We start from the raw sequence: 11739 nt of genomic DNA, 5'->3' as shown, positions 1-11739 counted from the left end.
CTTGCCTTGCCTTGCCTATCTTTGTAAGTAAATCCACCTGAGAATTAGCTGATAAAACCAGCTGTACCGACAACAGAACCTCTATTCTTTTTCTTTCAGTGCTTCCCAGTGCTGAACCTCTGTCTATTTTTGCCTTGCAATAGGATATTATGAGAGGGTTTACTCCGAATAACACCATAACTGAAATGGAAACAGTGAGGCAACACACTGTAAAATTAATCACCGCGATCTGTCACATAATGTGATGACAGCACATGTAGCATAGCAGAGGAAAAGTGCCTATTGTTAGAACATGTTTTCAAGATCTTAAGAACTGATTTCCCCCTAAAAATTTCTCTCTCTCATATTCAGCACTTAAACATTTCCCATGTATGACAAAATGACATGATATGTGTGTGCTTTGCTCTAAAAGCATGCAGTTTATTTGTTTATTTATTGCTGATCCATCACTTTAAACAGATTTTTTGCATGTATATACAGTATGTAAAATTATTATAAAACTCTCAATATGTAGTTATAAAGCAGTTGACTTAGCACCAGTAGACCAGTAAGAATGTATATGACATGAAGCACTATTTAACATGCGAAAACCTAGCAATGACTAGTCATTATAGTTATTTTTTATTTGTTGTTTTTTTTAAACTGCCCCATCATTTTTTTTCTGTTAGAGGTAGAAATAAAATTTGCCCAAGAAACCGTCAAGATATGTGAATGTACATGATTTTTTTTTTAATCACATATTTAACCATCATTAATGGTAAACTTGGTTTTGATAGAAAAGCAGGAATTCATTAATTAGAAAGTCTTTACAATGTGCAGAAATGCTGTATTCAAATGATTATTCTAATGATCTTTGTTGCTCTGTGGTCTGATGTACTTGTTAGTGATTTTCTGCTCTCAAATCTCATTAAACAAAATCCAATAGGAAAGTTTTGATTTAGTCAGAGAACTTTATTGATGCTCCTACAGTAGCAACAATCTTTTCTTGTTTATTTGAGAAATATTCAAAAACAAAGTAAAAAAAAACAACTTAATGAGTTTTACCTGCACATTTGGCTTTACATTGCTTAGGTTTTCTAGTGATTGCAGGTAAATTAGATTTGTTTCTCAACTAGATCTTTTAAATAGACTACCCACTGGTTTTTGCTTGTGATCAGGTTCAATTTGTATCTTCAGACATCACAAGTCTATTTACCATCTACAGAGGTTGAGCTCCTTTCCAAAGGAGTTTGCCTTCCATTCCTTGTTGTGCTGAATCGTCCACCTAGCAGTGGTATCAGATAATTTATTACAGTTTCTGCTGTTGCCCTCCACATTACCCTCTACAGTGTTCTTCGTGTTCATCGCTTCGTCATCATTATGTGCTTTGTTGCTAGTAAAACAAATAATTGAGGCTGGGCATGCATTAGTTACTTTGTTGCATGCATAAGTATGATACTTGTTCATTCATGTAAAACTATGTTACAACTTTGACTTTATTGTTCTCTGTCAAATATTACTGTTTATTTAAATTAATTCCTTTTGTCTTTTTCTAAAAAAGCCTGACAGTGGGCCCTGCGACAGCTTGGCAACCTGTCCAGGGTGGACCATGCCTCTCGTCCTGTGGCAACTGGGGTGAGCTCCATCCCCCCTGTGACTCTGAATTTAGAAAATTGATGGATGGATTATCTCACAGTGGCCGAGTGCAACAAACCAGATATGTGAATAAAAATAAACCTATGTGTGTATTTTAAAAGATAAAAATATTCATGAACAACCATCTGTTTCCTCCTCTGTTCTTGTCTGTGCTTGTTTGCTTTCACGTATGTGAAAACTCAATTAACAGTTCCTATTTTGAGATTAATTGGTCGAGCTTATTACATTTGCTGCACACTATGCTCCTCATTAAAGGCCTTCATCATATCATTCTTATCTGTTTCAGGGAACACTAGTCAATAATTTTGTTTCACCACTGCTTGATTACATTTTTTTTGTCTGTGCCCAAATACACTTGAGTGTAATTGTCATATTCTGAATTGAGTTGAATTTATTGTCTCATGTTGGCTATTGAAAAAAGGGAGACAGAGAACAGACATAATATTGCCAGGTGGATGAACAGTTCACTTCAGTTTATATCACTCACAATGGACATGCTGTTCTATCGCTGTCTGCTGGCTTAAAGTATGAATCATGGTTTCCATCTTGTTAGCTTGGCTAGTATGAGCAATGCTAACACTATTCTGACTGAAAATCATCATAATTTAATTTCAAGTTATTCTCATCGAATCTTGCTTTAATTTTATGCCTGTAATTTATCATTGCATCACACAAGACTGCAAGGAAATGAGAGTTAGTCACAGACTGTGGTTTTGTTTGAATAAATAAACAAGACAGCAACAAAATCAACCACCACAGAGGAAATTACAATTTGTGTTTTCACTGGGACAGGCTGATTTATCAAACTCTTGTGTTTTCTCACTTGTCTGGGTTCATTTTAATCCAGAGTCCCACAATCATGCTGTGTTCAGTAATTTAACATTTGCAAAACATATAGATGCAATTTTTGACACAAACCGTTTAATCACAGTTCTTATTAAGGTGAATCCATTTGCATGAAACTGAAGGTAAAAGTTTAGTTGGCTAATATATTATATTGCATTTATTATATGAAGCTTGGTTCTTGCACATACATGTCAACGTACAGAATAAATTAAGATGAACAACACACCCGCTTATCAGCTCTGTTTTTGATGAAATGCTGTTGACAGTTGATCTTTATTTGTGTTTTTCTTTTTAGCTGCATTATGTCAAAGTCAGATATGATTTGATGCAGGAGATAATCAAGGCCACTGAGACATTCCCACCAAGGCAACTCAGACAGTTAACTCCAAAACTATTTGCTAAAGTAATGAAAGTCTCGTGTGTTATTTGTTCATGCCTGTCAAACCTCTGAGAACCACATAACAATCACCATGTCTCAAGAGATTTTATCAGTAATATCTGCTTGGCATTAGGATACAGGCTGTTTTTCTCTTGTTATTCAGTCACGACTCTTAGTTTGACATCGTAGTAGTGTCTAAATGAAGAAACACTTAATGATAGAATTGACCTTTTAAAGTCTGAACCATGAAATAATTGCCAAATCTGACAAATTTATATAAAAAATACTTTTTTTTAAAACAAATATTAAATAAATATTACATTAAAAAAGAATAAATTTGTATATATGGGATATGGAATTTGATACATGTAATAGTCTTGGTGTTGGTGGTATTCATGGATGGATCAATATTTATAATGAACTTGTAGCATTCTCTTAGGCACACTTTGGTAGTACCAGGTTATGTTTTAGTTTTTGGTTTCCTCGTGGCATTGATGCAATAAGGTGCTGCAAATCTTCCTTCCAAATTTTAGAGATTTTGCTCCCTACTGACATGATAGCATCACACAGCTGCTGCAGATTTGTCTGCTGCACCTACGTGACTCAGTGTCTGTGAAGGTTCTCAGTACACCATGTCATTGTAGTCTAAGGAGCTTGGAAAGAAAAGCGTCTAGACTTTGTTAAGTTTCCTTGAAGATGTTTCACCTCTCATCCGAGAAGCTTCTTGACTTGTAAGAGCAATTGGTGGAGAGTCCCAGATTTGAAGCCCCATGGGAGTGTCCCCAAGAGGGTCATGGACCCCATATTGATCCTCTACCTAATCACACGAGCCAAGGTGTGAAAATGGGTGTGGGTCACATTCAGCCAAGATTTCAGGTGAGCTCATCACCCTATCATGTGATTTACTGAGGTCAGATGGCCCAGGGTGTGAGTGGGCATTAAGGCGTCTGAGAATGGATCTCAAAACTGGATTATAGATGGCAGACAGTTGGTGTCGTAAGCCACCCCCTCTGTTCAAAGATGGTCGTTCACAGTGGACATAGATGGCTTCTTTCACTCCTCTTTCGAACCATCTGTCTTCTTTGTCCAAAATGTTAACATTGGTGTCCTCAAAAGAGTGGCCCTTGTCCTTTAGATGCAGATGGACAGCCAAGTTTTGTCCCGTCGACTCTTTAGACTACATCATTCAGTCCCACCACACCGCAGAGCTTCTCTCTTTCACTGAGATCTGGTAACGGTGGAGACCATTTGAGTGCAATAAACTCATTGTCATGTTCAAGAAACCATTTTAAGATGGCTGGAGCTTTGTGACATGGTATGTTATCCTGAATGTAAACATTCATGTTTCATGCAAATTCTGACCCTACCATCCAAATCTTAGATATTAGATTGAAAAATGGGTGAGATGTGAGATGGAGCTGCTGGTAGGCAGGGTATGTAAATCATGCCATGTCAGTCTGAATATGTGTACGAATCCTCATATTCACTCACCAACTGCTTTGTTGAGACTACACAATGACATTAATAAATACACGTGTAAAAAGTGTCATTATGAATTATGAAATATCATAAGAATAATACATGTTTTTTCTCAAGTCATCTTGTGTTTTTCTAATGCATTTTTTGGTGTTTTGATGTTTTTACAGTATATATTTGTGACTGTCACAAATGCATGCACATGAATGTGGCATGTCAAATTAGTTAAATTGCACACATTTGTAAAAAGTAGTTTAAACAGTTTTCATCATGCCTTTGCAATATGTTAGACATTTAACTGAACTTTTGGCCAGTTGTTTACACTACATCATTCGTGTACACAGAACATGCAAATAGAAATGATTCTTCAACATTTTCATATAGTGTTTTGATCAGACACCTTGCCTGAACTTTGTGAATTAGATCAAAGCAAAAACCTTCTTTGATTTATGTAACTTCCCTCAGTTAATATGCAACCTTTCACCAAAAAGCAACTTGCAAGATATTTTTAGTGCTGATATGATGTATTTCACTGAGACTCTCCCCTTGTTCTAAGCACACACATATGGATACTAAACAGCTCTCCAAAGCCCTTTAGCTAATCACTGCCACACTGCAAGGAAACATCTAAATATGGCAAGTCTTATCTCAATACATATTTCCTTTTTTTTTTTCATCCGAAATAAGAGAACATTTCATTTTTAAGCTTATTAATTAATAATTCTCTTCTGCAGCATTTGGCTCAGCATCAAGCGGTTCATTTTTAAAAGTTAAACAATGCTATATATATTCTACACAAACCTTTAACTATAATGTTTTAAAATTGCTCTTACAGATCAGCACTGAACAACATAAATGGAACTTTAGTTGGGTTTATTCAAATTACATCATCCTGTATTCTGCTGAAGCCACTGTTTACATAATTGGATGTGTTTGGAGAAACAGAAAAATATAGAAAATTCTGTAACATTTATGCATTTACAGATTTTAAATATTTACAAATTGATTACGGGCAAATGATTTACAAGGATTACCATTGTAAGTTATTCAGCTTTGATGCATCAGATCTCATTATTCCTGTGAAATGCATGGGTATCCTCTTGAACCACATTTCCATTTGACCAGCTTAACAGAGTTCAACGTATTCAGTATTTCTCACCATGATCACAGAAGCTTGAAAAAAATGTAAATGGTTTTTTACTCCTCTGAAGACATTACTTTATGCTCATTTTTAAAAAGCTATATAAGAGCAAAAGGCTCTCATCTGCTACACTTGATTTAATGCAGCAGACAAAAAAGAATTTGGATCAGCATTACAGCAAATTCTTTTCTTTTCAGAAGCTTGGCTACTGTTCTTTATCCAAACTTACATAAGGACTGTAAATTTTTTGAATAATTATTGCTTAACATGTCAGTTTATTCTTAAAGAAATAATGTTAAGATTCTTGGAGTGTATATTCTAAAACTGTGGTACTTAGTAGATATGTTGTTAATGAAAACAAGTTTAGTTAGCATAATTTTATTAGATTATTTATATTATATTAAGTCCTGCTGAGGCTCATGAAAATGCTATTGCGTGTGCAGATACTTAGTCATAGATGACAAATTTAATTGTTTTCTTCATGGTGGTACAATTTGCAGTTCAAAGTATCACAACTCCATAAGGTTTACCCTAATATAACAGCCATTTAAAGATGAGGATTCATCCCTTGAGGATGTTGTTGACCCCAACATAACATTGTCAACCAATAAAAAAGAAGGCAAGAAAAAAATGGGTGGTTTTCCTGTGACTGAATTGAGGTTTTTGTTGGTTTTGTTTTTGCTGGTTTGCTTTTTTGCATTCAGCCAGTGATTACAGGTAGTTTTGGCAACCATCTGGTTGCCCAAATGTTCATCGTGCAATACCCTTAACCTCCAGGTAACCTATTATACTCACAAGGTGATCAAAAGTGGTTGATTGTTTGGAGATCCCACTGTATCCAGGAACCTGTTTCCATACAGACTTTCTGGCTAGGACTGACTACAAAAACTGTCAGACAGATTGGCGAAGGTTTGAAACTAATTGCAATCTAATTTGTCAATTCAGACAGATTGTCAATCCTTTGCAATTAAATTGCAGTGAGTGCAAGTAATCTGCCATGTGTCTCTTTGCAATGTGGGACTCAATACAACTAGTTGACAATTGGATGTCTTCTAGTTATATTCCTATATTACAGCAAGGTTGCTGAATGCCTGAGTGCCTTTGCAGTTACATTTACAGAAACTATGTCATTGTTTTGCCAACTCGACACCATTCAGTTTTAAACTAATGGCAGACTGACTCGTATTATTTTTAATATTATAATCTTATTGCCATTTTATCACAAAAGCCAACAAAGACAGAAGCTGACTGTGAGTGGTTGCAGACCTGGTCCCTATCTTCAAAGCGACCCTTTCAAAGGCAGCAAAATTGTAAGTACATTAAACATGGTCGCAGCAATGTTGTTCATGCTGTTGTTTATTGTTTTCCCTCGTGTGAATGTACTTGTTAGAACTGTAAATTTCAATTTCCCACATTATACATTATTTTGTAAAATAAGATTAATTTAAAGAAAAAAACAACTGGCTGTGACTCCGAGAAGTTCAATGTCACAAACACTTATTTTATTATATTATGCTCTTTCAATACCCTTAGGCGAGGTCAGGAATCCAGAGCACACTGGGGTGCATGCGGATGTCTAAACACTGAGTATTTCATCCCTATGCACTTCTTTACCCATGAGACTCTTGCAGTCTGATGCCCCGGTCCACTGTGGCTGCTACTTGTTTTCCACAGGAAACAAACAATGTCCTGCAACTTTTTTCACATGTAACACATTGCACTTCAAATATGGGAAAGATATTCTACATCTGCATCTCATAGTAAACAGAGACAGATGATATCCATGAAATGGACACTGGGGAGGCTCTCATCAGTGTATGTAGTAACAAGGCTTCAAGCTACTCGTGAGAATTGGAGAACTATCCATATCAAATCGCAGACTGCTACTTCTGGTCATTGACATTTTAAACTCACTAGACTGTATACTTGAAGGACAGGAATTCAAGTTAAATGTTCAACAGATGGAGGTAAGTGAGTTCCCAAACTGTGAGGTAATCATAGTTTGAAACTATTTCAAAACATGCTAACAGTGAAACTATTTGCATGCATGTTTAACTGAAGACTGACTTCTATTCTTGGCTACAATAGTTCAGGAAGGAAGTAACACCTTAAAAGACACTTGGCTTCAAAGGAAGTAAAAATGAATGGGGAATGTAACTGTTTTGCAATAACAATGAGTGTTAAATGTCTTATCTTACTCCTGAAAGAAAATCAAAAAACTGCTATTAACATTTTCAGTTGCGTTCAAAAGTTTACATACACACATCATAGGCATGAGTGTCATGGTAATTTGGGGCTTTTTTAAAATTACTTTTCCATCCATCCATCCATGTAGTTTCTTCCACTTGTCTGGGCCACAGCTCAGTACCTCTTTCAGCTCATCTGGGACAACAATAGGGTGTTCCCAAGTCGGCCAAGAGATGTAATTTTTCCAGCATTTTTTGGGTCTTATCCCGTGACCTCTTCCTGGTAGGATATACCTGGTAGCATCAGATGTCCAAACCACCTCATCTAGCTCCTTTTAATCTGGAGGAGTAGTGTCTGTATGCTGAAACCCCTCTCACTTGACTGAACTCCTCAATCTCGAAGTCAAAAGTCAGCCATAACTAACTTCCAGTGTTTGCATCCACAATCTCATTCTTTCCTTTACTACCCGTAGTTCGAGACCATTGGTGAGCGTAGAGACCTAAAGCAACAGCAAATCAATAGCTTTGCTTTAACACTCAGCTTTCTCTTCACCACAATGTCTGGTGTCATCCGTGACATCCGTGTCACTGCAGATGCAGCCCCAATCCATCTGTCAAGCTGCCCTTTTCCTCTCCCCTCTCCAGCACTCTCAAGCACACCACCTACAGACTCCAAGAAGGCTAGGTACTCTGAACTGGCGTTTGGTGCATAAATGCAAATGAGAATCAGGACCCATTCTCTGACCCAAAGGCCTAGGGAAGCACTCGTTTGTCCACTGGTAAAAAAAACAACAACAACACAACCCTGTGCTGTGGTATCCCACGAATACGCACCCCTTCCTGCTGCCTCCAGTCAACTCCAGACTAGAACAGAGTCCAGCCTCTCTCTACAACACTGGTTCCAGAGTCTAAGTTCTGTGTTGAGGTGAACCTAACTATATCTAGCTTGTATTTCTCAACCACATACAAAGCTCAGGCATCCTCCTTCCATCAGAGAGCCACCTCCTCTGGCTGCCTCCAGGGTGGGGCTGATCATTTTTTCTCTTTTTCATAGGAGTTGTCTGATTCAGTCTTCATCAGGGTCCTCACCCAGGAACAACTTGCCTTGGGAGTTCCTGCCAACAACAGAGGCCCTGGGATAAGCACCAGAGAAAGTCCTTAATTAAAATTGGTAAAAAATTAAAAATCCTCTGACAGACCCATAAATACTACTTAAAGTTTAAAGAAACAACAGAGGTGATCCTCATCCCTAGGTTTGTCACGGAGAGTGATTTGTGCAGATTTAAAAATTAAGAACTAGTAAATGTTTGGACTCATGGAAAATATGAACTTTTGGCCAGAATAACCTGCTGTGTCCTCTACATCATGAAATCATCATTTCTTAAGCCCAAGGCATGTTAAGCTGGAAAAAAAGATTGAAAAAAAGGTTTAATTTGAGATTGAGAGGAGAATTTTCTCTTTATATCCAGGTCCATTCCTCCCAGCTCAGGAAACAGAAAACCTGCATTTTTCCGTAAGCATATTAGTTCCAGTGATAGATCTTGATTCTCACTGAATGAGAAATTAATCGCTGTGACCTGGCACAAGTGTTTTGGCACATTGACGTCTGCCTCCAGTCAGCAGGTATTATCTGAGTGTTTCTTCATCTTCCTCATGGGCCAGAGTTCCCATTGGATTTTTTTTTTATCAGGCTCATATATATCTCCAGACAGTTACCTCAGCATCTTTAACTTATTGAAGTAAAATATAGCAGCGCCAGGGAGCAGATGCCAGAGGGTTACTCACTCCACCATGTCCCACTGATTGAAAACAGATCTCTCACACCAGAGGGGGAAGAGGAGACAAAGGCAGTGTAGTAAGACTCATGCTGTTCACATTTGATTTCCAGTTGTATTGGCACAGTTTTACCTGGCTAGTCAGCAGTCACAGATTGTTGCATTCCTGTGCTCTGTAGATATTGTAGATATTTATCAATGGTTTAGTAACAGTGTTAAAGAATGGGCATGCACACATATATAAACCCATCTTACTTTCTTGATTTCTTCCCGTTAAATTAAAATGAACATAATTCGAGAGCCATGACATCCTGTTAGCCCTTTTCTATTCACAGTGAAGTGCTTTTCGCCCATAGCTGTGTACACAAGACTTAATGCTCAATGCTCAAAAGACAGTTCTTCTCCAATTAGTCTGAACAGTGGATTTTGCTTTCACAAAATGTTCTATGTTGCGCTAGCTAATTTGAAGTCAAAGCACCGCTTACGCACACATCTAACCTCAAAAAGCTTTACCTTTTCTAGTAATCCCAAAGATCTATACCTATTCCCTACTTCTACAGTCAATTATAGCATTAGGGAATAACTTGTGAAGCAGATAAACGAACTGGAACGCTGAGGTAGTAGCTTCTGGTCTGCTGCTTTATCCCCATATCCCTCTGGAAAATGTATATGCTGAAAATTATGGCTAATTTATAAATGCAAATGTCTTTAAAAGTGAGAGAAAATACTGGTACCTATAAAATTAAACGGGCAGTGCATAAAATGTCGATTCCTTCATTTTTTCTGTCAGTAATGAAAGTATTATATTGGCGTGCAACAACAGTGCAATACTACTGCATTTTGTAACGCTTGTGCTGACCTTTAAAAAACTTGAATTGTGGTGATACTCTGCCGTAACCTCACTCTAATAATTGTCTTAACAAAACATAACTGAAGCCATAATTAAAGATGCAAAGCTTCTAATTCTAAAGTCCTCTACTGAAGACTCTGACTATAGCCCAGCATGTAATGTAGGTTAAGGCTTCAATGCACTAATTAAAAGATTACGTACATCTTATAATATATCTTTTATTCATATACAATTATTGTACATACTTGGACATTTTTTTTGTTTTAACTATATAACAATGATCTCATCACAATGAGGTTTCTAGGCAACCCGCACTATAGAGACATACTGCACAACAAAGTCTAGTATATAACTCTGTAAAACATGAAAATGTCATTTCCTTAACAGTATAATTATTGAGCTTTAGAAGGTTGTTTTTTCTTTATAGTATTGCCTTTGTGCCAAACGTTATTCTACTCAGGGTAACAACATCAACAATATGATGACTTACTCTGAAAAAAAAATCTGCGTATAAAGTTATTTTGTTTTTGTTTTTTTTTTGTTTTATCTAAGTTTAAGTTCAGAATTTAAAAAAAAATCACCCAAAGAACATGGAAAAAATCTGTTAGGGACCTGTGTGTCATTGTAATTAACTGTCTTCTCACTGCTATAACAGCTTTAGATCACTTCCCACTCTCCAGTCTTCTTGACTAATTCCAATCCATAAAAACAAAAGTGGATGGCATATAAAGGGTTTTAGTTGTTTGAAAAGATCAAAAATCAAAGAGGAAATTCAGTATACATCCATATACTGCAGAAAGTGGACACGCAGAGTACAAAGATACAGAAATATATGTAAATATAGTGGGCATCCAGCATTTATCAACTCGCCCTCCAAGTTGGAAAATGCTGTCGTGCACAGGGGTCTCAAGAGGAAAAAGTATTTGCATCGCTGTACTTTTTTCTGTATTCGTTTTACTGTATTTCATGCCTCCCATTAAAATTACACACAATAACACAAACATTTTTGCCACTTTGTATGAAGAAAAATGTTTTTTATTCTTTCAATGAATGTTGATAATTCCACAACCCTTCAGATGCATCATCCTCAAATTATACTAGTTTCCTCATTACTATTATAGGAGCATTATTAGCACTTTAGTCTCTGACCGTAGTGCAGCTTCTGTTAGTAAAGTTTATTTTGAATACAAGACATTCCTTTGCAAGCATTTCTACTTTTATTGCTAATTTTAAGGTAGATGAAACAGAGTGAATACAGCAGCTGACTGATGATTGGTTAAATTATGAGGTGAATTATATGGTTGCCTGGTTTGTCTGTAGTCAGCCATTAATTTAATTTAGTTTAAACTATAGACTAAGGAACTTTTATTGGTGTGGAAGTTGGAAAGTGTGGACCTGTCATGAGAGACTGGTACAGTTAATGTAACAATTCATGCAATTAAAAGAAAAAA

The sequence above is a fragment of the Pundamilia nyererei genome, unplaced genomic scaffold (assembly GCF_000239375.1).
Source record: "Pundamilia nyererei isolate P.nyererei 1_Seehausen unplaced genomic scaffold, PunNye1.0 scaffold00012, whole genome shotgun sequence".
Lineage (NCBI taxonomy): Eukaryota > Metazoa > Chordata > Actinopteri > Cichliformes > Cichlidae > Pundamilia > Pundamilia nyererei.
Note: the sequence above shows the minus strand (reverse complement) of the source record.